We start from the raw sequence: 25,119 nt of genomic DNA, 5'->3' as shown, positions 1-25,119 counted from the left end.
TATGCTTTATAAGTTTGTAAAAGCAATACACTAAAATACCCTTAAAAAAAAAAAAAAAAAAAAAAAAATATATATATATATATATATATATATATATATATATATATATATATATATATATATATATATATATATATATATATATATGTAGTTTTATTAGTATTTTTATTTAATGCTTTGAAAAATAATTTAAATCTTTGCAGACTATAAATACATATGTACTATATATCATTTATTTAAATATGTGGGCAACAAATTATAGATTCATTTTATTTAAAAATTATTATATTATTCTTATTTTTTAAATTCAACTATAGGGGTGCGGGCAGGTAGGGGGCCTTACAAGATAATGTGCCCAGGGGCCCCTGAGTTCTTAATCCGGGCCTGCATGAGAGCGATGCAAGTCATGTGTGGCATAATTGCCTTTTTTCCCTGCGCGTGCGAGATCAATTTCTGATCTTTTTGCAACTAAAATGAAAGCATAAACATTCAGTACAAATAAGTAGTCTTAAATAAATAAATAAATAAATAAATAAATAAATAAATAAATGAATAAATAAAGCAGTCTTTTAACCTAAATATAGAGAGATGTAGTGTTTGCTATTTTGACAGGACTAAGACAAGACATTTTCATTTATGTTTTTATTTCTGTTTTTACTTACATTTTCGTTGTTGATTATAGTTTACTATCTCATTTTATGTCTCAACAATTGTAGATAATAATAAACGAATAATGAAAATTAATGAATAATGAAAATAGGCCTAGACATATTATTTATTTAAAGACATTGCCGACATTGAGCTTAAGTTGAATGCAGCTTCATTAAAAGTAAAAATAAATAAATAAATTGACCTATTTTAAGCAGATTATAATAAAAATATTTTTGCGCAGGACATAAATTAAGTCTAGCAGGTTTATTTTTTTAATAATTTAGTTTCAGTTCAGTTTTTTTTTTTTCAAAACGGCAATGTTCTCCTTTAAAGTAGCTATAACTGTTGTTTTGTTTGTTTGTTTTTTACTTAATGGCTCAGTATGTTTTGTATTTGAATTTCAATTTCAGTCACCTTGCATATGCGTGTGAAATATAATGCGAGCATAACCGCTGAAAAAGAAGAAAAAGCTGTCAGTTAGAGCTAATTCATCAAAATAAGCTATATTAAATTACAGCATGCATGTTAATACAGGCAGAGTGTGAACAAACTCAAGGTACGGCTAATATGCGCTTGCTTTTTAATGCATTTAAAAAGATTTGCGGCCATTTTATAGTCTACAGGCTATGGTGTACAACAATGTTTTTTTTTTTTTGTATGGTAAAGGACAATGCACATTGATTTGAAACTTTTAATTGCATTTTTATGTCCTGTAAATAATAAGTTGAATCAGATTAATAAAATCGAATCTGAATACCTGCAAACGGGGCCACAGTTACTTTTTTTTTCACTGACTGGCATGACTGGCAAACGCGTCAGAAAAAAAACTGCTGAATCTCTGCAAATATTTGGTTAACTTATAAAACAAATGTATGGTTTAGTGAGTTTAGTAATGCATAGAAAAATGCAAAGCAGAATTATTAAAATTATTATTTCATTGATCTGAACATAACCATTTATAATATAATTACTAACCCGTCGTCTAAAATATTAAAATAATAAAATATTCTATTATTTTATTCGTGGCTAGAGCTTGATTAAATTGATTAACAAGCCATGTGCTTTTGTTTGTTTGTTCTCGGTACTGGGTATACGCAAAACATTTTCTAAAATGTCAAGCATTTGTCTATAGCTTTAATTAATTCAAAATATTAAAAACAACAATAATAAAATTATAAAAATACAAAGATAAACAGAGCAGCATTTTGCTAATTATAATAGTCCTTTATATTTATATACATGTGTTTTTGCATATTCGTTATTTCACTTGATGCATTCGTTATTTAATGTTTGAATACTGAAATAAAAAGCCATCGTTTAAAAGGTTATTTCACCATCAAAATGTAGCCTGTTATATGTATCATTAACGTTTTATATAAAACTGATGTGCAGTGTAAATGGGATCTTAATACAGTTTAAAGCGAAGTTGTCTGTAAGGATGATGGGCATGGCATGTCTATTGTTGTGGCTCGCGTTGTGAATATTAGAAAATAACTGTCGGGTGAAGGCTTTATGGTCGTGCGGAATTGTCTGCTGCTGTCATGGCTCAGCAGGTAACACCCTATTCAGCTAGGTGTTTTTATGTACAAATTCGTTTTGGCGAATGCTAGAGCGTAATAGAGATATTTTAAATAACAAGTAGTTCAGTCCAGAAGTTGTTGTGCATAGAAACATTCATTTTCATAAGGCCCCATATGCGGTTTGGTTTTAAAACGCATAGGTTTTGCTACGGTTACGCCATCCGTCCTCGGGAGTTTTGGATTTTGTGTAACCATGTTTGTGGAAAACACTTGAGGGAGGAGACATACCCCTTCCCCCATCTCATAACCAAAAGCTTGTCTTTCAGGTGTTAATGGGCATCGTGAGACCGAAGTCATGTCGCATTTCCACTGTCGGCCTATAGCTCGCAGCGCGTAACGCAAACCCAGCCCCCAGAACGTCCCCCTCCTTTTTTATTTATTTGTTTATTTGTTTGGCGCATGTGTGCGATAGGAAAACTAGTGTAATTACGGCAAGCCATCTTTCCCAGACTCGGGGCAAATTCCGCCTTTCCTTTCACTCCATCCCGAAGCCCCAGCTGGCCCTCCTGCCATCCACTACGTAAAACATATGCTGGATAAGTTGACGGTTCATTCTGCTGTGGCGATCACAGACTAATAAAGGGACTAAACCGAAAAGAAAATGAATGAAGAATGAATGAATAAATTATTAATAATAAAATAAAAATAAGGTAATAATAAACACAAATGCCGCGTAAGTGGCCTTTTTTTTTAGAGATGGTACATTTGAATTGCCTCTTCCCACTTCCCCCACCTCGAAATTGAAAGTTGCAAAGAGAACTATAGCTCATTTACACCTTGATGTAGCCTCAATAGCAAAGATCATAGCCCATTTACACATCAACACAGTGCAAGTTTAGCGGAAGAATGTCAAATCAGAATCACGCAGATGAAGCACACCAGCTACTACTATGAAACTATTAAAATTGTTTTGTCATAAATTTGCTTATTTGCAGCAGCTTTTTTTCGCGCAACAGAAATGCGGCGTTGGGAAGCCGTCAATGAATAAAAACAGGGTCAATAGTGAAATCGGCTTTTCATTGTATCCCTATTACCTATTTCAGTGCATTGAAGGCCTTTTATGGTGTCATCTCGATAGAATAGCCTAAGTTATAAATAATTTAAAGAACAAAGTTATAAAAACTCACATTACATAAATAAACAATTAAATATATGTTTAGGTTGTCTATTTAATTGCCCTCGTGATGATGGTGTGCTTTATCATTATGTGCGTTTTACTTATAACTAACCTGATTCAAATGATGGATCTGCGACAGAGAAACTAGGGGTTTTAGGGGACATGCATCACTATATCCTTTTTTTCCCCAAACTGTGCATAGTTCAGCTGCAAGTTACTGTACGTCTTTTTTTGGAAAAGCACCCCATGTCCGCTAGTGCCGCGCGCCTCTTTCTCTGGGCAAAAATGAGTTGATTTTTAAAATAATAAATAGAAAGAGACATTTATTTCATATTTCACTATGCATTTCATCTGATCTTTATAGCTTAATATTGTCAAAACCCACACATAGGCCTATTGTATGAAAATGAAAAGGGCATTTTTTGTTATTTACACTATTTGTTATTTGTTGCCTAGGCTATTTTCACATTTGAGGTGCTTTATTGGCATGACAAGTAACTGTACATTCGTTTTGCCAAAGCAGTGCGCGTCTCACAAACAAGACAGTGCAAAAAGGGCAGTAGTGCAAACAAATATGAAAATAACATATAATAAAAAATGATTAATAAAAATAAAAATAGAATAAAAAATAAAAATATAATAATAAAAATAAAAATAGATTTTTGATAACATTAAACAGGATAAAGGTATTAATAGTATCCTATTATCAAAAGTAAGTCCACATAAAGAGTTCCAGTATTTGTGTGTTGGAGACAGGAGCGGGTATTGTTGGGTGAACACACAGCAGCACACACACTCCCCCAGTAAGATGGGTTCTGTTCGACAGGGACTCAAAGTTGTTTTGTATGTGTTGGATTATCGGGTAGAATTTCTCCCGGATCTCGGAGTATTTAGTGCACTCAGGATATGCAGCTCCGTCTCAATCAGCTGCTGAGGGCACAGCCGCTTCTCCACCGGCAGCCATGTTTTTTTTTGTGCCGGCCCGTCTCTAAGGCTGGCTGATGTCCGCTGCCCGCTTATAACATGTTAGAAAATACTGCAAATCAAGCTGTCGGTATCTCCCCGCGGTTGAAATTGTTCGTTATTCGGAGAAAAAGAAGAATAAATATCAGCGCGCAGTAGTTGCTTTCTAGATTATTTAGGCCTATATTCAGCTGTTTTAATCTTGCAATTTTGATAATTAGAGATAATGTCTGTTTTTATCAACTTGTCTGTCATTTATTTCTCATTTGCTACTTATTTTATTAATTTGTTGATGTTAATATACTACATAGTCTTGTATATGCATATCTAAAATCCTTTGGCATTCAAATTTGCTTTGAACTTGAAAGAGAGAAAGAATCGGATTTTACCTGTCAGAGCACATTGCATATGCTTTTTTTGAAATAACATTTATTTAACAAATATTTTAGCACATCGAAAGTAATTAAATTACCTGTCTTTTGATTAAAACCTTTATGCAAAAAGATCAGAAAAAAAGGCAATATGCGACACATGACATGCATCGCTCTCATGCCACGTTTTGAGGATAAATTCGCTTTTAGGTGCTGCTTTGAATAAAATAAAACTATTAAAAAGCACATTAAAGACACTAATAAAATAAAACATTAATAAAGGAGTATCTTATGAAAAAACACCAATTGACGGGCTCTGCTTTCGGTTTTAAAAGAATCAAGCAGCTTTAAAAATATAATTTGCTGAAGAGTAATGACAGGGAAAAAAAGATTGAACATATCGGGACTGTCAAAAGAACATTCCTCTTTGATATATTCTTTCGACTCCGACACATCAGCTAAGATTATGAACGACGAAGTGTCTCTCCTGCTTCAGTGGCGTGTCCAGCCAAAACGAGGAGGCGGAGAGAATGCGCTGCTTAGTTTCGGCTCGATATATTTAAATAAAAAAAAAACTAACAACGAGCTGCTTATAACGCTCAAAAAGTTAAACTCAAATGCACAACCCTTGTTGGTGGCACCTGCGGGATGCACAATGAACCTAACGCGCCATAATTTTAATTCTATATTCGTGAAGAATGAGCCAAAACTCAAATGCACAACCCTTGTTGGTGGCACCTGCGGGATGCACAATGAACCTAACGCGCCATAATTTTAATTCTATATTCGTGAAGAATGAGCCAACCGCATATGCTTAGCCCTGTTGGTCAGGACTCTGCTTTATAACTTATTAGTTTATTACAATAATCACACCTTAGCTTTGCCATTGTTCTTCACCACATAGCCACTCAACACATCTTGCGGTCCATCTTTAATGTTTAGATTATTGAAGGTGCTATTGACGTTTTGAGAAAAAAATTAATAGTACTGAAACTAAATTATTAAAAATAAACTTGCGGGACTTCATTTATGTCCTGCGGCAACATTATTTTTATTACACTTTAAGTGATCTGCTTGAGGTAGGTCACGTTTATCAATGGTAAGTTTTAGCCTAAGTTTACATCAATAACATAATGTGCATTGTCCTTTACCATACAAAAAAAAAAAAAAAAAAAAAAAACATTATTATACACCAGTTGCCTGTAGCCTATAAGAAGGACGCAAATATTTTTAAATGCATTAAAAGGCATATCTTAGCCTTAGTTTGTTCACACTCTGCCTGTATTAACATAAATGCTGTATTTTAATATAGCCAATTTTGATTAATTAGCTTTAACTGACCGCCTTTTCTTCTTTTTCCGCGGTTATGCGGCATTATATTTCACACGCATATGCAAGGTGACTGAATATGAAATTAAAATACAAAACATACTGAGCCATTAAGTAAAAAAAACTAAACAAAACCACAGTTATACTTTAAAGCAGAACATTGACGTTTTGAAACAAAAAACGGAACTGAAACTACATTATTAAAAATAAACCTGCCAGACTTAATTTATGTCCTATTTTCATTATTCATTTATTTTCATTATTCGTTTATTATTATGTACTATAATTGAAACATAAAATGAGATCGTAAATATAATCAACAACGAAAATGTAAATAAAAACGTAAATTAAAAATATAAATGAACATGTCTAGTCTTAGTTCTATCAAAATAGCCAACACTACATCTCTCTATATTTGTACTAAAAGACTGCTTTCTTTCTTTCTTTATTTATTTATTTATTTATTTATTTATTTAAGACTAATTATTTGTACTGAATGTTTGTGCTTTCATTTTAGTTGTCTTTCATTTCTTCAATTCTATTTTCCAAAACGAATCCTCTTTGCACTTAATAAGTTTACAATAAACCAGGTAAAAAAAAATTAAATGTAAGTTGAGGTGATCGCAAGTTCACAACTGTGAGGTGATGTGCTCTACCGGCATGATAATCTATATTATTTTGCTGTTTTTCATATGCGCACGTTTAAGATTTGAGATTATAACATTGCCATGATAGTCAAAGAAATCAAAACATTATTTTCACCCCAACGCAATTTAATCGGGCACTGAAGGCTAATAACTTAATTCTTATATTTGCTTTTTGACTTCTCACCATGTATTTCTACAGCATAGTATAGTGTAAGAGCATGTCTATTACCAGAAAAACTAAATTAAAATTATATTTTAATTGAACACATAACATCACATACAGTAAGTTACGCCTACAGAACAGTCTGTTTAGCATTGTGAAAAGGCAAAGCTGAATATCTGTGGTTAAAGTGCCACCCAGCGGTCAAATGCTGCTGGCGCATCAAGTACCGCTGTCGCCGCGGCATGAATGGCGGCACAAGGAACACATTGAAGTAGTAACATCTGTATATATATATATATATATATATACACACACACACACATATACACACACACACACACACACAAACAGTTCTGTCTCATTCTCGAATCTGATTGGCTGAATGCTGTGTGATATACTGCAATAACAGCATTCATGTAGCTTCCTCACCCTTCTGTATTGCTCCGCCCATATAGAGTGACAGCAGATCAATAAAGTCAATACAGTTGGACAAATATTGCAGCTGTTGGAAAACAATGTAGTTTTAAGGCTTTTTAGGCGAGAATGAAGTTCCTAAATGTGTATAATTTCAGAGATACTGCGTGTCGGCATCCATCAGCCTATCATACTGAGCAAAGCAAAGAGAGTTGACATTTCGCCAGAAAATGGCGACAGAGACCACATAATTAGACCTTAGAGGAGCAAAACTCATAATTCCAGAGTAATTTCTAAGTCCAGTAAGTGACTTTCTTTTTGGGTTTGGACTATCTCTCTCTTTTGTGTGTTGTAGTGCTGTACAGTCTGGTAGGGATTCTGGTAGTGTTTGCTTTGCTTTAGCTTTTTCGGGTTTAATTATTGTGATCTCTCAATTGCAATAGAGAAAAACTGGGAAATGTCTCTAGACCTATGGCATTTCATGCCGTTCAGCCTTACTATCTTAAAATGTGAGCAATAATACCTGTTTTGTCATCACTTTAGATATTACGCCAGAGAATCATTCAAATACTAGCTCTAAAGTGATGTTTATGAAGCAGCAATGGTTTCTGCATTTCTACAGATCTGAATGGCGGAAGAAAGTAGTTTCTCATACAAAAGGATTTTTAGATTCTCTGTGTTTGATATTCTTATTTTATATACATGATTATGTCATCGACGAAATATCACACTCATAGCAGTAGCAAAAGCACCAACTTTTGTTAGTAGATTTATATTTGTACCTTCTGCTTATTTCTTCCTTGTTTTTATTTATTTATTTATTTATTTATTTATTTATTTATTTATTTATTTATTTATTTATAATTGTCAATCATTATGTGATAATTTTATGGAATAAAAAGTTCCAGTATATACCAGTATAAATAGACACGTTTAATTCATTTAAAAACATGTACAAACCCAGTTTAATCTCTAACCTTTAGAAAAGCAGAAAGAACATATCTTTGCAGTAGTCATTTTCTTTCTCGCTTTACTATAAGATTAACGTCTTTAGCTACAGCTTTTTCAGAGATTGAGCCTTGGGATGCCACAGCACAAAGCTTTCACTTTCAAAATACACAATTTTTCTCTATTTCAAAGAAAGCAGAAGCGGCAGATATGGTCTTGAATTTAAACATCGCTACGTGCTGAATTTTTAAACGGCATCTGAATATGGCTAAAATGCTCAACATCATGTATGCATTTGTCCTCTGAGCGGCTTGGGTGAAGGTTTCATTGAGGCGAAGGATCTGCGCTTAATGCAAAGGCTCTTCCTGCATTCAAAACGCATCCACTATGTGTTAGAGAGACCTGTCTGTAAGTGAATCTAACATTTCAGGCCTTATCCTCACATAACCACACCGCCATGCATGGCTGGCCGGGCCTATTCACTTCCTCTGCCAAAGACACAAACAACATTCCCAATAATTTAATTTCTCCAGCGACGTGTGAGAAACGGAAACACCTCAGCCGTCAGACCTCTTCTAGCATTTTGTATTCCTCCGGTACCACAAAACAGCTGGACATTCTCAAAACTGAAAAGACAAATATTGGAACAACTTTGCACACAGTGCTGCTCAAACAAGAGCAAATCTTGCCGAATACTAATGTGGGGCTAGTTAAGATGAAAGCCCAAGAGGAACTTTAGCAGAGCCCTGAAAAGATAAATTTGTCACACATACACATAAGCAAAAAGGAAGGAAGAAAAGGAGATTGTAAGACAGCATAGACAGTCAGTAAGATGGCTTCTTGCTGATTAAACTGCACTAATGCCAAATTAAGTATTTTATTAAATGGACAGTTCACCCAAAATAAAAATATATATCATTATTCTGTTATTATTTGCTCATCCTTCTCTTGTTCCAAAACTGCTGGAGTTTCTTTCTTCTGTTAAACAGAAAAGAAGATATTTTGAAGAATGCTGGTTGCCCATTGACACACATAGTAATTTGATTTCTCAACTATGGAATTCCAAACAATCAGCATTCTTCAAAATAGTTAGAAACTCATAAATGTACAGTTGAAATCAGAATTATTAAACCCCTTTTGTTTTTTTGTTTTTTTCCAAATGATGTTCAGAGCAAGGACATTTTCACAGTATGTCTGATAATATTCTGGAGAAAGTCTTTTTTTTTACTAAGGCTAGAATAAAAGCAGTTTTTATTTTTATTTTTATTTTTTAAACATTTTAAGGTCAAAATGATTAACTCTCTCTAAGCTATATATATTTTTTCCGATAGTCTACAGAACAAACCATCATTATACAATAACTTGCCTAATTACCCAAACCTGCCTAGTTAACCTTATTAACCTAGTTAAGCCTTTAAATGTCACTTTGAGCTGTACAGAAGTGTCTTGAAAAATATCTAGTCAAATACTATTTACTGTCATCATGTCAAAGATAAAATAAATCAGTTACTGGAGATCAGTTATTAAAACTCATGTTTAGAAATGTGATAAAAAAAATCTGCTCTCCATCCAACAAAAATTGTGGGAAAAATGAACAGGAGGGCTAATAATTCTGACTTCAACTGTAGTTTACAATAACATGAGGATGAGTAATTAATACATTTCATCTTTGGGTGGACTATCTCTTTAATAACGTTAATTTAAAATGGATGGAAATGGCTGCATTTTTTTCAACATTCTTCAGAGTATCTTGTTTTGTGTTCAACAGAAGAAAGAAATTCATGAAAGATTAGAACAACTTGAGTTTGAGTAAATGGTGAGGAATGTTTTATTTATTTTCGGGTGAACTATCCCTTTAAGTGCAAAGTTAAAAAGGGCAGTTCAGAAGGGTGAACAATCTGTGCTTTAAATAAATAGATAGCCTGCATTATTTTCCTCTGAATACACACTACACACACTTGCTGACTTAGAACAGAAGCAATTTGCAGATACCAGATTTCACAGAAACTTACATGATCAAAGCATAACTTCAGATGGAAAAATAAATATTGAGGACAATCGATGTTGGCAGCTGTCTCTACAGGATGGCTACATCATAAAGGCACTCATACTGTGTGTCATAGTTGGTTGTACAAGGCAATCTTTTTGTCAATATATCACTTTCATGACATGTTTCAGTACTGTGAATGCATATTCTGACAGAGAGAGACAAGTGAGCTTCATAAAGCATTGTTAGCCCATTATAGTACGTTCTATTGTTATCACCGTAGTTCATTCATTTAGTTATTACTGAATTCATAGCTCCAACAAATCATACAATGATCAGACATTTGAGCAAAATGCAAGCTAACATGAAGTACAATCTATATCTTTCATGTCATGCACATACAAATTTCCTTGTACATCTTTTAATTTATTAGTAGAATTAAAGCACAGGCTTTTAAGGGCAATAGCAGCATGGGAATGCTAGAATCAGGATAATAAATCATCATAAAGGAGAACAAAAATAGCAAATCAGAGCGAAGTTGCCATGCTTGATGATTAGACTAATAACCTGACATTATTTAGATTAAATTATCACTCTCATCAACACCTAAGTTTCCTTACTACAGTACATGGGGAAACACTGTAAATTGACTTTCACAGAATTTTTTTTTTTTACTTTTATCATACTTTACCATTCTTGACATTACTATGGTTCTTTTTAGTTGCTTTTTTATGTACATAAGTTTAATGGTATATCCAAGGTTGATTATGGTTAATGCATTCATTTAGTGTGTTGATAAGTGTGTAAGATTCAGTTTAGTATAAGACCGTACTCACACTATGTACAGTTGCCTCAAACCGGGCCAAATCACCCTTGTCCCGTCCCCCCTTCCGTCTCCCCCGACGGCCCTCACTCACACCACAATCGGGCCTGGGCACACTTACGTCATCGATGCTACGCTGTTCAGTAAGAAGCGCTGTCACTCAGCAGCACAGTGGAGATTTCTCTAGTTATATAGTTTCAGTCGTTTGATATGCAGTGACATGCAGTCAAATATTTCAGCAAACAATCCATATGAACCAGTCCCTTAAAAGTTAATTCTCGCTTTTAGTTTCGAGCTGAAAAGCCCAAGTGAACCGCGCTCAGGCCCACCTCCTCCAACCAGGCCAGGACCGGCCAAGTGAACCGTGCCTGAGCCCAATTCAGCGCACTCACACTTTTTAAAAGATCCGGGAAACGGGCCTGGGCACGGTACGGATGGCATAGTGTGAGTAGGCCCTAAATGTCACTATTGAAGTTCAGTTCAGTTTAGTTCAGATCAGTGTAATGAAAATGTCACTGCTGAAGGCACTAATACACTGAAAATCAACTTCACAAATCTGCAGCTCAACTATACCCAACCAAGCAAGCCAGAGAATCATCAATGTTAATAAACCAAACTTCACCAATTGACAAAATTGAAAAAAACTGAGTGCAACCAGTTCTTTTCTGGACATCGGAAGCTTGAAAACAATAAGAGCTGGTCATGGAAAAGGTGCATGATAGTACCATCTAATCACCACTTGCTTTTGAAGATATTTTGGTTTGTGAATTTTAAAAGAACAATGTAGATCAGGGGAGACCAAACTAGTTCCTTGAGGGCCATTGTCACTTAGCGCTAACCCTAATCAAACACAACTAAACAAGCTAATCAAGGTCTTATTAGGCATACTTAAAAATCCCAGGCTGTTGTGTTGTAGCAAATTGGAGCTAAACTCTCCATGACCAAGATTGGTGTTGCCTTATGTAGATAATAATAAATCAAAACCTTCATGTATTAAAATTATATAAATTAATGAAATCCAGTAGTTTACCGTAGATTTGGAAATGACACCACTGTAAAAGTCTTGCGACAACAGCTTTTAATGAAATTTCGTCATTTGATAGACTAATGTTCCCCAAGCAAGAGCTGCAACAACACAGGATCAAACTTGTTGGGAAGCAGTTTTATATTATTATTTTTGTGGACAAATCAGTTCCCATAAGCATTTAAATAGGGTTTTAAGAAAGTTTATTCAAAAACTATATAACTGTGTGTGCTTGAGTTGTGAAGCAATATTTCGTGAGCAGACTGCAGGCATCTCACCAGATTTCAGAACAAAGCTGTTTTTTTTTCTTTCTCTCTTTTAATGATCAAGCAATAAAAGGCAGCCCTTTTGGGACATAAAGAGCCAACAGCTGTGGAAAGGTGTGATGGCAGCAGTAAAAGAGCTGATTTCACAGCATTAAAGAAGAGTCAGTGAACTTAGTCACTGTCGGGCCACATGGAGCATCACAAAACATGCACAGCGTTCAAACGGCATAACCCTTTACCACAAACCAGCGCTAGTTTACTCCGCTCAGGTCAGCCGAGTCCCCCTCCTTTCCCTTGTTTCCTCTCCACTGTGCCTGCAGTTTACAAAGTAATCTGTTCCTGAGCAGACAAGCATCAGCGAGGCTTATCTGGAGCTTTCAGGTGCGCAGGATGGAAGTGAAGACGGAGGGAAACCGTGGCTGTGAAGGAGACGATGGTCACGAATACATTCACACAAACCAGTGCTTCTTGCATCAGCCGCACCAAAACAGTGTGAAACGTGCTCAGCCCGGTGTGGAGAAGCCACGGTAAAAGAGATCAGCAAAAAGACACGACTGTTCAGAAACAGATGATGGTCAATGGTAAATTCAGTTTCTGATTGGTTAATGACATTGAACCACTTACATCTGGCACTAAGATTTGTTTCACCACTGTATAAATTATTCATTGAATTCATGTAAAATCAGTGAGTAAACTTGTTGATTTTAAAATTATTTTAACTGGCTTAACATAATTTTTTAAGGCAGCGGGTTTACTCACATTTGTAAGTAAATGAACAATGTGCATAATTATAAAAGTTAGATCAAATCAACTTAACAGTTTCAAGTTGCACTCACTTTTTAAAGTAAAATCAACTTGTTGCTTTTAAGGCAATAGTCTTACTAACCTTTTTAAGGTAAAAGTAAATGATCACTTTTTATAGTGTAGTTAAGGGCAATGTTTTTTAAAAATGTAAAAATAAGGGTAAAGTATTGTTATGACTGGGTGGAAAAAGGTATTATCCAGTCCTATTAATAACTAACTCTTAAAATTTCATAGACTTTAGACTAGTAGGATGAGAAGGCTGTTATCATCCATCCACATGGTTAATCATCTGTACTTATAGAAAAGACTCCAGATCCAGATCTGTTTTTATAATACTGTGACAGTTGGGTTTAGGGTTGGGGTAGGGGTAGATGTTAATAAAATACAATTCATTGGAAATTTAATAAATAATATAAATAATTATTGTGGTTAATCATCTGTACTTAAAGAGAAGACACTAGATCCAGATCTGTTTTTACGTGACGGTTGGGTTTAGGGTTGGGGTAGGGGTAGACGTTAACAAAATACAAATAACGGGAAATTTAATAAATAATATAAATAACTCTACGTGATCTATAGCTGATTATCCATGTGGATGATGATAACAACCTTCTGAGCCTACCATTAGGCACAAAAAGCCCCTACTGGCCCATATCTATCAGCTGATAACTACTGATATTGCCCATTCAATCAAGTGATAACATTTGAATCAGCTGAATAATCTTTAAAATCACCAACTCTTAAATACAAATACTTTGTAAATAATGAAATACTTAATTTAGTAATGAAATGTTTATCAGTTACAAAGTATGAAAGTACAATTAAGCACATTTTAAATGAGCTTAGAAGTCAAGAATACAGCATCTTTATAAACTGCTCACCAATGTCTTATAATGTAGACGTAATGCTTAAATGATGAATTAACTATTTGCTAATGCTTAATAAATGATTAATAGTGTGCAGTTATTAAAAAAAGAGTTACTGATATATTTCACAACTTGAAAATAGAATGCAGAATTGAAAATTTATGATAAAAAAAAATTCGCAATATTGCTATTTTGCCTTTATTTTGAATTATGAATTCAATGCAGACACTGTATACATGCTTGCTTTCAAAACATGACATATTGGAAAGGTTCAGTACATCTTGATGTTTGAATGCTCTAAAATATTTAACAATAATCTAAACTCATTTAAATCATAATTATAATCAAGAAATGCTTTCATGAAATGAATGCAAATATGCATGATATTTAACATTAACATGATTATTTTCATTTATAGAGTCCATTTGTAAAATACATTAAATTTAATGGGCTCATAATTATTTTATATCGACAGCAAATGAGTCGTGAAAGTACTGTGAATGTTCATTTGAATATATTGCCCAGTCTCAGATTGAGATCAAGAATGAATAAAAACTTCATAGCATATGTTGTGTAAATGCTAATGTGTCCTGCTGCATTAAAACAAGCAATTCACTTTTTTCTGAATACTGTACATGCAGCTTTAAAATAAAAGAGAGAGAAAGAGAGTGAGACCTTCCCCTAAGACATACTGTATTTGAGATTCCGTTATTACCGACTGTAAACAGGCCCATAAAACCCTTATGCTTCAACAGCTGAGGCCCTTTGTGTTGTGGCTGTAATATGAATATAATACATTTTTATTATTAATGCAGTTTGTAATGTGACTTATGTGTCAGATCAAAAAATTAACAAATTTAAGGAACCATTTAAGCAAACAAAGAAACAGTTAGTTGCATTGGAAGCCGCAAGGCAGCAATTATTTTCCAGTCTTGCAAGCTGACCAGCTTTCTCAAGTGAGAAGCCAATTATGTTTTGCCTTGGCACTGCTTTATGAGGTGTTGCCATTACTAGCTAACGATGCGTTTTCCAAAGTTATATTCGATAATGACATTTACACAAAGAGCAGCCTGCAGTGTATATAACAGTCCATTCCAGACAGAGGTGAAACAAGGCATCGCATCTGGATTGGAGCTCTCAATATTGTATATCAGTGTAAAGACTTTCATTATCATTACAAATTATTATTATTATTATTATTATTATTATTATTATTATTATTATTATTATAACACTTTAGTTTAGGTCACAATGCATGCTATTAACTACTGTTGTTTTTCTTGCTTATTATTAAGATATTTAATGTTCGTTAGTAGTTAGGTATGATCTCATTCTAAATCCCTAATCCTACTCAAAGCCTAAACCCAACTTCTACCTTACTAAATATTAATAAAAAGCTAATTAGTAGTTTATTAAGCTTATGTTAGTTAATGGTTTAATATAGTGAATTGTGACTTAAAATAAAGTGTTACCATTATTATTATGTTCCACTAGTTTTCTGACACATAAAGTGAGGATATATGGGCATGCTCTGACATGAAATAAAGATAAGCAGAGTTTCATGGAAATAAGCAGCGATGCATTGACTTTGGATTGGAGAAAATATTAATATGTATGTAATGCATACATAAAATATGTGATTATAATGACTTCTATTGTTTCTATAGTCGAACAGTACCACTTGCATTAGGTGCAGACACATTGTAGAGTTATACATTTTTCACAAAATAAAAAAAAATTAAAAATGGAGGAAAGAGATATTGATTTGAGAGGTAGACTTCTGATTTCACCTGCACGACCCTGTGCTGTCAGTTATTACTGAAGGATAACATGGTACTCCAATTGACCAAACAAAATCAAGCATTCAAAAGTGCCATATAATAACTAATGTTGACATTTTATATGAAAGTCAAAGATAACCATTGTTTAATATGTCCAGAGTAAATGGATTTTCAAGTGGTTCTTTACTATTTTAGCATCCTTTTCAATAGCTGATCATTTCTAAGAGCAAAATTCAATGTGCACTGATATCTACATAAGCCACAATCACTAATAATAAATATTTAAAAAGAAAATAACACATATAACAATTTTTTTAACAAGTAAAGATCTATTTTGCAGCCCACTATTAGCATTCAGCTATAAAGCAACATCTTCCAGTGACCCAAAACACAGTGAGTTGTGTCCCCCAGTGATACACTGACTGTCAGTGTGAATACAGCACATGCAAGCTCTCTGTACTTCTGTCTCTTTTCTGCGCACAGCGGGACATACGCGAGACCACGAAATGATCCTGGCCCTTCTCTCATATTCCCTCTGTGAGCCTCCTTTTTCCAATAAATCGCTGACTGGTCTAATAACACTCTTTGTACAACACCAACAATCTCCTTGCCTCATTTTTAAGCTGCAGAAATGAATTGAAAAAGGGTCGTTTTGATTTATCTTGTCAGTGTTCAGCATTTTAATGGGGAATTAAGTACTGTAGGTACTGTATAAGGTACATATGTGAAAACCAAGAGACACAGATCAGCTCCCTGACAGCTATAGAGCCCTCCTCTAATACAGTACATGTGCCCTTGGTAAATATGCGCAAGGAAGTCTATAAATTTATTTATTTCTTTTTTTAACCTTCTGATACTTTGCTTTATGCCATCAAAATGTCACTAAAAACTCTGCTTTTGTTGAGAACAAACAACTTCAAACAAAACAGTAACATACATAAAAAACTAAAATCTTAATAATTATGTGTGCCATAGATATTGACCTATATGAACAAGATTTTTCTAAAATATAACCACAAATCAGAAAAAGTTGGGACAGTGTGTACTTTTACTTTGACTTGTACTTCATTGCAGACAATACAACAAACGTTATTCAATGTCTCACTCGAGGATTTTTAAATATTTTATTTCACAACAAACATGTATTCCAATTTTGGTTCTTACAACACATTTAAAAAAAAGTTGGAACAGTAAAGCATTTACCAGTTTGTAATGTTGCCATTCCTTTTCACAACACTTAAAAGGCGTTTAAGGACTTAGGACACCAAGTAAAGAAGTGTTTCAGGAGTAATTTTGTCCCCTTTTTGCAAACAAATCTTAATGTGGCCAACAGTATGAGGTCTTCATTGTCGCATTTTGTGTTTCAAAATGTACCGCACATTCTCTATTGGAGACTGGTTGGGACTGCAGGCAGGCCAGTCAAGTGCCTGTATCCTACTTTTGCTTTATCCTAATTTTTTTCTGATTTGGAGTTGTTACTCACATTAATATTTTCCATTTTTTTAGTACACTTGGGTAGCTAGGAACAGGAAATCGTTGAGCTATAAGCTCCTGTTTTACTGGGGTATCAATATGAAGAAACACAAAGGCCAAAATCAAACAGGCAGCATCTGAAACTGCCTCTTAGCTCTACTAAGGACACTTAAAAGAGTAAATGAAAACAAGTGAGCGAATGTGTGCCCTGGAAGGGATTGTTTTGTTTGTGCTTTACTTGTTGTAAATCCCTCAGATGGATTAAATGTTTTACTTAGTCTGACTCTTTGTTGATAGTTATTTAACATTTACCAAGCTGGTTATTGGTAATGAAATAAATATTTACAATACATATACAATACATATTTTGATTTCTATCATGTATACAAATGCTAATTTACAAATAAATCAAATATATTGAAAAAATTACACTTACAGTATTCCGCCATGGATGCCATCTTGTGGTCAGATGCAGAAATTCATCCGGCTCACAAACTTTCACAGTGCGTCATTGAGGTTCATTGTGGGATTGATTGAGGTCACGTTAGAACGTCTGCTATGCGTTTGGCCACCACTACAAATGGCTGCTTCATGTTTCAAGTCTAATCTGCGCAAGTTAATCCACTGAAAATGTTTTTTGTTTGTTCAATCAAAATCTGACCATTTGTTTCTGTGTTTGGAGTTTTAGTCCTTCTCTGTTGACGTCAGTTTGATTAAATCAACCGTTATGTACTTAACCATGCTGCTCTTACCGTTAGTTTGCTATGAGAGAATGATGTGCAAAAAGAAAGCCCTGCCCCCTACTTAATATTCAGTTGGAAGTTCATCAACATACTGAAATAAAAAAAACTTTCGAGACTAAGAAACACCCCATTTAGGTAAGCTAAATACAGCGGATACAGCGGATCCGCTGTACAGCCTCAGTCATTCATCACTAGGGTAAAAAGGAACTGGCTAGAAAATAGCAAACACTGAGAAGGCCCATTTCTATAATCAGGGCAGTTACTTTCAATTTTACAGACACCGGGAGGTGTTGTGAATCAACCTGGAAGAACAAATATGTCTGTCTTCATCAACTTTATTGCACAGACATTATCTGGAGGTCAAAATGTCTCCAAAAGCACAATATGAAGTAACATATTACCAAATACTGCACCAAAAAAAAAAAAAAACTCCACGCTACTCCAAAAACAGTGTCTGTTAATTAGTTTTACTAATAAGCCTTTTATCCACAGCCTTCCTTGCTCATACTTACCACTATTAATGGAGGACACTGTATAGTCATGTCAAAAAACTGGAAAACTTAATGACTAAAGGCAGCCTTGTTCTCCTCTCACTTCTACATTCTCTGTTTCACCCCAAGCAATAAATCTGTGCAACATTCATAATCACAATAATTCTGGCAGGCTCATATGGCTCTGTGCACACAGCATGGCAGGTTTCCAAACAAAAAAAAAAAAGTAAAGTGCTGAAGCGGACAAGTGTTTGTTTGCAGTCCATCATTGTTTCCAAGCCTTGAAAAATGTAATGTCTGCGGTACAATTAGGCACATCAAACACTCCTTCACCTCGCCGGCACATTCATAAATATGCAATGGACAGTAATAGCCATCCAGAACGCATTCAAGACAAACAAGAAGAGGCTCCCACAGTACAGAAGCTCATTACTATACATGTCTTACCTTTGATCTCCGGAGGCGTGAAGCTCTAATCCATCTTGAGGCTCTGGAAGTTGTTGGTGTACTATTGGGCTCTCAACTCCGGAGCAGCTCTCCACATCACAGAATCCCGTCCACTCAAAAACTGAACCCACTGGATAGGGCACTTGGGGATTGTCCTGCTAAAAGAACACACAGAATCAAGAATAGGTCAGGATTCAGGTGTGAAGTGTCTGCCGGTGTTTCTGGAGTATCTACAGTTGCTGATGTGCATGACAAGAGTGTAAATAAATGAAACTATCAATATTTACTCATTGAGATGCAAAGTTATTCACATCTTAACTTGAAAAACATAACAAAAAATGTGCTATTTTCTAAGTTATACTAGTAATAAAAAAAAAATCCAAAATAAGACATCATAAAATGCAGCAAAAACATAATTATGTGTTGTGCACAAATAAAAGTTAATAAATAAATGTAATTTCTAAAATAGCCTTAAAAACAAGTTCAAGTTTAACAAATTATTTTTGTACTTGTTCTTTCTGGGGATCAAAACTATAGATTCCTCAATAATATTAATAATAATAATAATAATAATAATAATAATAATAATAAAGATTCATGGCAAAGATGAACAAAATGACAAACATTTTAAAGAGACAGTTCCCCCTGATCCTAGAAATCTTATTTCTAAATGTGTGTGTTTATTTGTTGACATCAGAACCCAATGTCAGTCTGACGTCAATGTCTAACCTAAAAATCAACCAAATAACAATGTCAAATGATGTTACAGCTTGATGTTGTGGGGTGTTACAACTATGACATCTATCAGATGTAGGATATTGGTTGCCATACCTGATGAACAAATGTCAGTATTTGATGTTGCAATACTGATGTTGGCTCAAGATGTTAGCTTGATGTTGGACATTGGTCACTTTCCAACAAAACAACCTCAATCATGTGACGTCATTATTGGACATCAAAATAACGTTGTCCTTAGACACTGACATTGAATTTTGATCACCTGACATCTCAACCTAAACCTAACCCAATATTAACATCTTATGACGTTGTGTGCATGCTGGGGAGTTGCCTGGGGAAAAGATTTGGAAATCAAACTCTCTGCAGACACATGGGACAATTGTTTGACTTCAGTGTTGTCATGCTCAGTCAACAGCAGACACCAACTGATTCAAATCAAGGTCATACATTTATCTATACTACACTAAAGCCAAGCTACATAAGAATCTTCCCTTCAGTCTCATCAATGTGGATAGATGCAAGAGGACACGGTTGTTCATGCCTTTTGGTTCTGTCCCCTACTTAATAGATTCTGGACAAACATATTTGACTGGTACTCCAAGGCTTATAGCAGAACTACCAGATGCCAAACTTACCAACTTTGGGTTCTCACAAAATACATCGTCTCACCCTCAAACAATCCAAGGCATGGTGTTGGCTAAAGTGCTTAACAATTGGACTAGTGCTTAACAACTGGAAATCACGTTTACCCCCCTCATTCCAGAACTGGATTTCTAATGTGATATCTGTTATTTAGATGGAGAGATTTTCAAGGACTAGCTCCATAAAAACAGTTTTGGCTACTTGGGGTCAATTTCTTGATTTAATTGACAAATCTATGACTCAAGAGCAATCCAGTGACCCAATTTTTAGTTAGTATTGAAACTCTCCAGTTTTGATTGTATGATTTGTGACTATGATGTGTTTTTTTGTTTGTTCATTTTTTTGTTTTGTCCAATGATACCCAAATATATATATATATATATATATACATACACATTTATATATATATATATATATATATATATATATATATATATATATATATGTATATATATATTTTTTTTAATTAAGAATATAAATTATGCAATAAAAGAGCCAGTTCAAATATTCCTAACCTTTTACTTATACTCAAATAATTCTTAAATTTGACCTTAAAAGAAAATTGACACTTTGAACCAAAAAAGCCACAGCCATATCACCCTGCAAGCCAAGACTGGTTACTTACTGAATCTAAGCAGGGCTGAGCCTGGTCAGTACGTGGATCGAAGACCACATGGGAAAAGTAGGTTGCTGTTGGAAGTGGCGTCAATGAGGCCAGCAGGAGGCGCTCAACCTGTGATCTGTGTGAGTCCTAATGTCCCACTAAAGTGACGGGAACACTATACTGTCAGTGGGCGCCGTCAATCGGATGAGACAAGTCCAGACTCTTGGTGGTCATTTAAAATCCCATAAAGAGTATGGGAATGGGGTGTCACCCCGGTGTCCTGACCAAATTCCCTCAATCGGCCCTTACCCATCATGGCCTCCCAATCATGGATGGTGAGCGCACTGGCGCCGTTGACCTATTGCTGCTTTTGCATCATCCAAGTAGATGCTGCACACTACTAAAAATACACATTACTTACTTACTAAAAAAAAAAAGTCAATCCCAGTCATTTACTCATACTCAAATAGTTCTTAACTTTGACCCTATAAAACAAAAATGACCCTTTGACCCTAAAATAAAAATGTATAGCATATATATATATATATATATATATATATATATATATATATATATATATATATATATATATATATATATATATATATATATATATATATAATTTTTCAAGGAAACTTTTTTTCGGCATATAGGAAAAAAAAAACATTCACAGCATACGTGTATTAAGAAACATGAGGCTGAGTAAACACAGGCTGTTATTTTTGGGTGATCTATCCCTTGAAATACTTGGCACAAGCAAACTGCATTACTGCCCTGACAGATCTGGCAAGTCCTGCAATCAAGCAAACCAAATACTTTGCAAGTCTGTTAAAACTTTTACTTACATGGAGTTGTTACATAATCACAAAAATATGCATTCTGTGACTCAAAATGACCTTTCACAATCAAAGCTGAAGAAAAGCACTTTAAATTAAGCATCCGGACAGAGTCTGCCATATAAGCAAGGCTGAGTGATTGTTCAATTTCATTTCATTTCCTTACGTTTCATTACATTTTATATGTAGCTTTTGCTTTCAAAATGTCCTTGTTTAATCTTTTCCGATTCCTCTGCATTAGAATGACATTTTCCAGCTCTGCATATTTTATCTGTCCGCCATTCAACATTATATTGTGAGGGGAAACAAGCAAACTCAAATCTCACTACTCTAAAAGATAAAAAAGAAAAATGGAAGTCTCACCTTATTTTTGCATTGCAATATATTCTAAGTTCACCCAAATGAAAGTCATGTCATAATTTACTTACTTGTGTCAATCCTGACTTTTAGATATACTGTATTTGGAAGAACTTTGGGAAAACAGCACCCACTGACTTCCATAGATGAAAAAAAAATACTATGGAACAAATTGGCTTTCATGTTCCAACATTCTTCAAAATATTTTATGTTGAACAGAATAAATAAGGTCTGGAACAATGGTTTAGTAAATGAGTCAATTTTCATTTTGGGTAGAATTATCCCCAATATAGAAATTGGATGCCCGTTTGCATCCTAAATATGACTCTGCACAATATTGCCAGAAAATTTTACACTAAATGAGAAAGTAAATGTCATTTACAAGATGAACATTTATGTAACCTCACTGGATGTTAATGTTGCCCTTTCTCAGACGAGGATTAAAACTGCTCCTGGTGATGACCCAGCCATTTAATGCTAGTATAACAACCACCTGAGGATTCATCACAACTCTGTCAGAAAAAGCAGGAAGAGTAATTGGAGAGCCAAGCTTATGTAAGTGCCATTTAGCATCCCAGTTTAATCACATATCTGAGATTATAAAGTACAACAGCCCTTAAAACCCACATGCTAACAGTGCACAGCTAATGGCCTGTTTAGTAACTAAACAGCCATGGAACATTTTTTTTCCCCCAATTCAACTATGAAAACACAGAAACTGAACAGGCAATTAGGCAAATCCTAACATTAGGTATTATGTGGAATATAATGTTAAGGGATGCAAGTCATTTACAATAAGTACAATATTTGCAAAAGTTAAAATATATATATATATATATTAATAAAACTTGTACATAATAACAATAACATTTTTATAAAAATGTACTAAACCAAGCTTATTAACCCACTAATAAAAACAGCTTTGGCTATTTTTAATTTCTCAAAATTCAAAAAAAGATATAAATAAATATAATTTTTTAAGCATAGTTTGTTTTACAACACAGGCTCATTCTAATTACGTACCCCTATAAACATTTCTGGAGAGTGCCAAATACATCCAAGGAGTACACGTCGCTGAGGATTTGACATGGACTGCTCACACAGGAGCAGTGCTGGAAAAGGCACAACAACGCCTCTACTCCCTCAGGCCTCTCAGGAGGTTTGGAATGAGCCCCCACATCCACCGCTCGTTCTACACCTGCACTGTGGAAAGCATCCTGTCTGGCTGTATCACCACCTGGTATGGAAATAGCACCAGCAGCAATCGCAAGGCCTACATAGGATTGTGCGAACTGCTGGACGCGTAGTAGGAAGTGAGCTTCCCTCCCTCCAGGGCATCTACACCAGGCAGTGCATGAGGAAAGCCAAAAGAAATATCAGCGACTCCAGCCACCCAAGCCATAGACTTTTCTCCCTGCTACCCTCAGGCAGACGGATCCGCAGCATCCGGTCACGCACTAGCCAAATGAAGGAAAGCTTCTTCCCTCAGACTATCAGGCTTATAAACACTTAACACACCCCACACGGACTCTTCCATACCCCTCACTGCACACCATCAATATGTAGCATGCACTGCACTTTAACCAATCCATACTTGAAACAATACTGCCTACAACTGTGGGTACCCCTATTCATAGAACATATCACTGTCAATTGTATATTGTCCTTTTTTTTGTTTTTGTTTTTTTTGGGAGTATGCTGTTGTATTTTGCACTGTCTGAGGCCAGCACCTAAGCTTTTCACTCATCATAGCACACGTGCTGCTGCTGATGTGACAATAAAAGTTATTTGATTTGAGGAGCTACGTTTTCTTTTTCAGTTTTTGTTTTCACAAATCCACTAGAGGGCGCAGTGTACGCTTTTTCAGAACTTAAATTTCCCTTGCGAGTACCATTTGGGCCTGCTGATCTCCACCAGAGTAAATCCACCAAAGGCCGCTGTTGACTGACTGCCTGACCCGCTGGCCGATCCCCCCACCCACCACCTTCCCTAAACCCAACCAACAGTGTTTTGAAAAGCAATCCAGAAAAAGAAAAGCTCTCGTGGCAGCTTGACTTTACCACATTTTCAGATTTTACCACCCTGCTATTTACTTGTTTGATAAATTTTTTTTAGCTTTGTTTTTGTCTTACCCACTTTCTGGATCCGATCTTGACCGAACTCAAACCTTAACGTCATGATCAACTCTGCTCTGCATCTCCAATCCTTTGACATACACAACGAGTCATTGGACAAACAGGTAACGGCGGGAAAGCTACCCACATGGTAAGCAGTCAGCTAGTAAGCACGAAAAGCAATGGCATCATATCATCCCACAGTGTTCTTCTTAATGACAAAATGCAGCCATACGTTCCTCTGGCTACATAATTTGCAATCTCCAGAAATGTATATAGAGTTATGTTTTTAGAATGAGTCAATGTTGGTTTTATAAAATAGTCAGTTACTGACCATATACTGTGATAGTGTGGTCAAGAAACTTCAAGTCCCACCTTCTGGCATTAATTAGCATTACTAACCAACTCTGTGAAAGTAAAAAAAAAAAAAGAAAAAAGAAGAATATTCCATCTGATCATTTCACTTAGAAACCCCCAGTTTGCTGGTACTGCTTTTAATCTTTCACATCTTGCCAGGTCTCAAGGGAGAATCCTAATTGTCTTTCTATAACCACCATTTTCAAGGCTCTTTCCCTGTTAAAAAAAAAAAAAAAAAAGTTGTAATTTGTCTGCAAAAAAGATCAGAGAGGCCGAGCTACACAAAACTTTCATAAACCTTGCACAATCCGACACATCAAATGAAAAATCTCTCACATGAAAACAGTTTAAGGAGATTGAAGGCATAAAGCATGTCTTTTTTATCCTTAGGCAGGAAGTGGCAGTTTGCTTAGTTCTCCTGCAGTGCCACCTTCCCACTCAGCAATGTAGAAAAGCGGCTCTCTCTTTCTCTTCCTCTACACCTCGAACCACCAGCGGAAACACATCAGAGTCAATGAAGCATCCCGACTGTCCCTGCGCTCACGGAAGATAAAAAGTTCTGCCAGTGGCTGAGGGGCTGGAG

General features: G+C 35.1%; 1 protein-coding gene across 8 annotated transcripts in view; it reads right to left on the bottom strand.

The window, feature by feature from the left end:
- grik4 (glutamate receptor, ionotropic, kainate 4) overlaps positions 1 to 25,119 on the bottom strand; it is a 647,232-nt gene that overhangs the window by 447,447 nt on the left and 174,666 nt on the right. For 5 of the 8 annotated variants that reach the window (XM_073923686.1, XM_073923682.1, XM_073923684.1 and 2 more), the window contains one exon: positions 18,889 to 19,046. The gene's annotated coding sequence lies outside the window, so the exon portion shown is untranslated. The remainder of the gene's footprint in view (positions 1 to 18,888; positions 19,047 to 25,119) is intronic. The other 3 variants (XM_073923683.1, XM_073923685.1, XM_021466413.3) reach the window with 1 other exon arrangement.

The sequence above is a fragment of the Danio rerio genome, chromosome 15 (assembly GCF_049306965.1).
Source record: "Danio rerio strain Tuebingen ecotype United States chromosome 15, GRCz12tu, whole genome shotgun sequence".
NCBI lineage: Eukaryota > Metazoa > Chordata > Actinopteri > Cypriniformes > Danionidae > Danio > Danio rerio.
Note: the sequence above shows the minus strand (reverse complement) of the source record. Positions and strands in the feature narration are given on the sequence as shown.